Source organism: Perognathus longimembris, chromosome 25 (assembly GCF_023159225.1).
Source record: "Perognathus longimembris pacificus isolate PPM17 chromosome 25, ASM2315922v1, whole genome shotgun sequence".
Classification (NCBI taxonomy): Eukaryota; Metazoa; Chordata; class Mammalia; order Rodentia; family Heteromyidae; genus Perognathus; species Perognathus longimembris.
The window spans coordinates 16,897,753-16,903,612 of NC_063185.1; the positions used below are offsets into that span (position 1 = coordinate 16,897,753).

The window sequence follows — 5,860 nt, forward strand, 5'->3', positions numbered from 1 at the left end:
GACCTTTTTACCTGCAGAAATAACAGAAGACAATTCAATGCCTCCTAAGAATAATGAGATTTTAAAATTTTACATTGTGTTATCGCCTAAATGCCCCCTTAATGGCATGTTTTACTTCTCCAATGATTACTAGATTGGAAGTAATATAGCCTAGGACTGAACCCTGCTTCAAATCCTTCTGCCTTTTTGTTTCATGACATTATCCAGGCCACTCAGCTCTTTGGATGTATTCACATCCTTGTTTGGAAGCAGAGATGATGGACTGCCCTCCTCGTACTAATGAGATTAGGACACCAAAGTTAATAAAGTAGGAACTGATTTCTCAAAACAATTTTTTTTGGTAGGGAAGCACAATATTGTAGTAGATCAACTTGTTTCTACACAAAGGAAGGGAAATCACTTTTTCTAGCTTTCATCCATCTGATAGATTGCAGTCTGTAATAATCACAACCAAAATATATTATGTGATTTATGGTAGAAAAAAATCCAAGATAATTTGCACTTGATGAACATTCTACAAAGAGAGTGTCTTAAGACGCTGTAGCATCTTAGTTGAAGTTTTTTTTCTCTCTAGCCTTACTAGAAAAGTGTCAATATGTCACTACACAGGAATTTAACATCTATGTGACAAATTGTGAGTGCCTAGTGTTGAGAAGTTCCCAGCCTTCTAATGTTCCCAGCGTACTACTGCTACTGGTTTGGTCTGCAGAACCATCCATGTTCAGCTGTACATTGGCCTGAAACCTGACCTGAAAAGTGATGCTAGTGATCCCTTCAGTACAGCTCAGTATAGCTGAGTTCATCAGGACAGACCCATTAAGGACAGCTCACTTGGGTTCCTTGCTCTGCACCCTTACTCTGCAATGCATTGCTGCGGTTATGACACTTTTATGACACCTCACAGAGCTTTCCTTTATTCTTCCTGGTGGCCACCAGCGAGGGTCTGAATCATGACTGTATGTGGCAACTGTGAAGAGAAAACCTCCACAGGAAAGGTTTCCATTCTTAAAGAGCAATTATGGCTTAGTCTCCACATGGATGCCTCTGGTAGACCCCATACATCCCTAGTTCCTCTCATAACTCAGGCAGGCTTTGACTGTGGTCACAGTGGCTTAGGGATTAGTCTAGAACATGATGGCAAGTGAGGAAGCCTGATAAAGGAACACACATAATAAACAAACAGCAGCCTCGTTGCTTAGTACAGACAGCATTTTGACATTTACATATTGGTTTATTTGGTTTTCTGCATGATAAAGGTCATTGGTTATCTGTGTTTCATTTTTCCATGCTTCTTTCAAGGTTTAGGGGTACATTATCTTTATAAATATAAACTTGTTGATCAGAAATCATGTTTTCTATTTTTCCAGCTATATGTGGTACTACATCCTTCAGTTAAATCTAATTTAGTGATATTTTCAGACTACAATGGAGCTATATTCCAATAATAGAATTTAATATTCTTTCTGGACATAGGAAGAGGATACATAGCTTCCTTCCTTAATGTTGTTCAACAGTGTATTCTCAAAATGAATCTAGTTTCATTTCCTACCATTATACCTACAGGTGTAGCTCCTTTCTTACTGCTAAGGAGACTAATCAACCTATGGAACTTAATTAGGTACCAAAACATCTTTCTACCTGTCTCCATCACTACCTGCTCTTCTGCAGACTCCGCGCAGCCTCATCACTTTCACACTGGAAACCACACAAATGTTCTGTCAATTCCACAAGTCTTTGGGGGGTGATCTGCAAACCTCTTCTGTCTAATGCTTGATAATAAGCAACCTGCCTTCTCTAGTAGAAGCACAAATAATCATAGATTGATTTTGGTCAGCTTAGTTGACCTTCAATGAGCAAATAGCTTGTTTTTAAAATTTATTTTTAACTATCTTTAAGTAGTTATACGGTAAAGTAGTTTATGAATACAAATAGCTTATTTTCACTGGCTTATCATGCATAACATCTTCTGCAATGGGTTTCCTTCTGTTGTGTATGCATCCAAAAAATTAGCTTATTGATGTATTTCCACAGCTCTGACCATGCCTCTATTTTGTATCTACTGGCTCTAATGCCTATAATTTACTTTGGTTATTGTAGTCTTGGCATCATAGGATTTGAGTTTGGAAGGAACTTTAAAATGATTTTAAGTTAGCTTTCATAGTTTACATTAAAATGACTTATTTTTGTACATTTATGAACTGGGAGAGAAATGTTTTTTGACCTGGCATGTGTAGAGAGTGGATGGAGAGGTGATAGAGAATGAGAGTCTGTGATAAAATGGGTTTTTCATGAATTTAACATCACTGTATCCTAATAAGGGCCCCAATACAATGGAACCTAGTAGTAATTTCATACTAGAATATTTCTTGTCTAGATACTAACTTTGAAGCCAAAGTGTCTCTGTCCATACTCACCTGGAGTTCAAAGAAAGAAAACTTCCACTTTTACCCTGTTAATTCTAGTAGCTTCAAAGAAAAAAGGAGACCAATAGGAGACTGGTGATGTTTAGAGATTTCTGAAAAAGACGCATTTGTAGTCAGTTGAGGTCTTGCTCTGTCCGTGAGAAGTCATGACAGCACGTGGCATTGGCAGTGGAGATGTCTGAAGCTCATAATTTTGAAGGTGGGAAAATCCTCCTCATCGATCAACTTGTATCACCAGCTAGTTTATTATCATACCTCTGTCCCTAAGTCTAAGCTGCTGTATCATTAAAACACCTCCTGACCCTAAGACTGAGCACACCAATTTTACATGTGATAATTCTTCCCTAAAGCAATGTAAGGATGGTTGTTTACCAAGTGTGCCCTTAGAGACTCTAGAGAGCCATCATGTGGCAATTATAATTTATTGATTGGCTCTCCAAAATCAGCTTTGCATTCATCTGTTCTCTATTCCCTTTAGGCTGTCCTAACCAAAGTGATGTACTCAGTATTCCATGGACACAACTTATTTGCTTTAGCGAGTCTACAGCTTGGAATTCCTTACCCTCCCCTACTTTGACCCTCATCCTAGCAGATATTCCACAGTGAGAACAAATTCTGTCTTTGGGAAGCCTGCCACACTAGCATTTACACCATCTTATATGTCTGTTTTGATATCGCTTTAATTTACTACCCTAGGCCATAGAACTATTCGTCCTGCCGTTCCCTTGCAGATTTATTGTTTGTTTTTTCCTTAAAAAGTAGAGAAACACATTGCCATGGTAATTTCATATGGAATTCACTCTTTTGTAAAGATCTCCATCTATATCCAAATGTAATAAGTCTTGGATGCTGTTTTCTTGGCAATCAACTTTGTATTTGGTCTTTAGATTTATATTTTTTAAAAAAGCACACCTAAGAATTTACAGAGCCTCCCCCTCCTTTAGGATAAGCACAATTGCTATGTGTTCATTACAAATTATGAAATATAAGAGTATCACAAAGGAAAAGCCAAGTTTTCTACTTGTTCGTCTTAACATTTTCCAGTCTTCCTGTCATCATTATACTTAATCAGTTTATGTTTGAATATAACACAGAAACCTATTTTTCTCTCACAGGTGTTCTCTTATTTCAGCACCTAACTCAAGTCTCTGCCTCTCCCTAATGCCATCCACAGAGCCCCCTTCACATCCTTGTTCCTCAGCGTATAGATCAGAGGGTTGAGCATGGGGGTGATTATGGTATAGAAAAGGGTAACAAATTTCCCCTCACTCTCTGAATAACTGCCCTTGGGTTGGAGGTAGGTGTAGATGGCTGAGCCATAAAACAGAGACACAACCACAAGATGAGACCCACAAGTTCCAAAAGCCTTTCTGCGCCCAGCCGTTGACTTGATCCTCAGCACGGCCCTGCCAATGCGTGCATAGGAGCCTAGAATTAGAGCTGCGGGAAAGACCAAGATCACAGCCCGGGCCACAAACATCTTGGACTCTGTTCCTCCTGTGTCCTCACAAGCCAGCTTCAGGAAGACAGGCATCTCACAGAAGAAGTGGTTCAGGTGATGGCCACAGAGAGGCTTAGCCATCATGAGGCCGGTCTGAATCAGAGAGTTCACCAAGCCCCCCAACCAGGAAGCAATAGCCAGTGACAAGCAGAGAAGGGGGTGCATGATGGTGGTGTAGTGGAGGGGACGGCACACGGCAGCATAGCGGTCGAAGGCCATCACCACCAGGAGCATGCTCTCAATGGAGCCAAGAGCAAGGACGATGAAGAGCTGGGCCACGCGGCCGGCGTAGCTGATGGTCTGGTCATGTCCTTGCACGTTGATGAGTTGCTGGGACACGGTGCTGGTGGTGAAGCAGAGGTCCAGGAAGGCGAGTTGGGAGAGGAAGAAGTACATGGGTGTGTGCAGTTGAGGGTCCAGTTGGGAAAGAAGGATGATGGTGGTGTTGCCAAAGAGAGTTAAGGAATAGAAAATCAAAACAAAGATTAAAAAAGAGCAGTTCCAATTGAGGCCAGTCTGAGAAGCCCACTAAAATTAAGCTCTGTCCCAAAGTGATATTACATCGTCCCGTCGCCTTTCACATGTACGAAAAGCCGAAGAGAATTCAGTTCCCACCTAGGAAGAATATGAACTAATATCTAGTTTCATAATATCCCATACATATGCCAGAATGCAAGTCTAACTTCCATTTTGTTATTTATTTCAGTTCTGCAGAGCCCTCTCTGCTTTGTTTTCTTCTTTTCTAGCATTAAAGTCATTGGATTATTAGTGATGTAACCTTTGCTTGAAAACTATTCCTGCTGCCTCTTTCTTATGAGTTTAGCTAGATGACTCAATCATGGGGCTGTGATGCTGATTTCCCTGAAAGAAGAGCCAAAGGGTTGCCTTCCTCCCAATATTTCTTTAGATGTACAGTCTAAACAAACAGATGTGGAAACTTAAAAAGAATAATGTATAAAGTACAGCATTTGCTATTCTGTGTTGCTTTCATTTGTTTTGCTGGTCCGTGTAGTAAATTAGAATCCAGGACAAACTAGCCCAGATCTCAGGCTTGCCTTCTGGGTGTTCATTTACTTCCTTCAGTGCATATATCTCTCAGATGTCACAAAACTGTTGTAGAAGTGAGGATTCATCTTCAGAAAAAATATGATAAATATATTTCTTTTAATAAAGCAGGATACTATATATTCTTCTAGTTCTCCAACTGGTAAACCCATAATCCCTTATCATCTCCTCCCAGGATGAGTTGTTTCTTTCTGTCAAGTCCTTTCTACATTTTTTTCTAAGCTCTTTAAAAAAAATCTTTAATTGAGAAAAAAAATTAAAAAAAAATCTTTAAGTAGTTGTACAAGGGAAGTGTCATTTAACAAACTAGTACATGAATATAATGCATCTTGATCTCTGTCATCCTCTTCAATGATCTCATCCCCTTTTGACCCCCTTGTGGTATAAACAATGAATTCTCGACTTCATTCTTCTCCCCTACTACCTTCTTTATCTTCTCTTTCCCTTTGTCCTCCCCTCCCCACAAATACCTCATGCCCATTTTGCTGGACTTTGACAGTCTTTCTAAAAAAATGTACTATTTGAGCTCTTCATAGCATCAATTATAATTCACTTCATTCAATTGGGCCTGCTTGCATACCACCCTGAATGTTTACTTATTGACTTAGAAGCACATTCTGGCTACCACTAATGAGAAAAGCCATGCAACTTTTGTATCTCTAGGAGTGGCTTACTTAATATAATTCTTTCCAACTCTTCATTTCCTTACAAACACTATGATATCATTCTTTCTAATCAGTGAGTAAAATTCCATGTGTGTATATACCACATTTTCTTAATCCATTAATTTCCTTTTTCTATTTTAGAAAATCCTAGGTACATCCTTACAGATCAATTCAGTTATTAATCAGCTGCCTCCTCTCCTGGAAAT

At 39.4% G+C, this 5,860-nt stretch overlaps 1 pseudogene; it reads right to left on the reverse strand.

Annotated features, from left to right (window-relative positions):
* Positions 1–3,558: 3,558 nt before the first annotated feature.
* Positions 3,559–5,470, reverse strand: LOC125342008 (annotated as a pseudogene).
* Between the last annotated feature and the right edge of the window lie 390 nt (positions 5,471–5,860).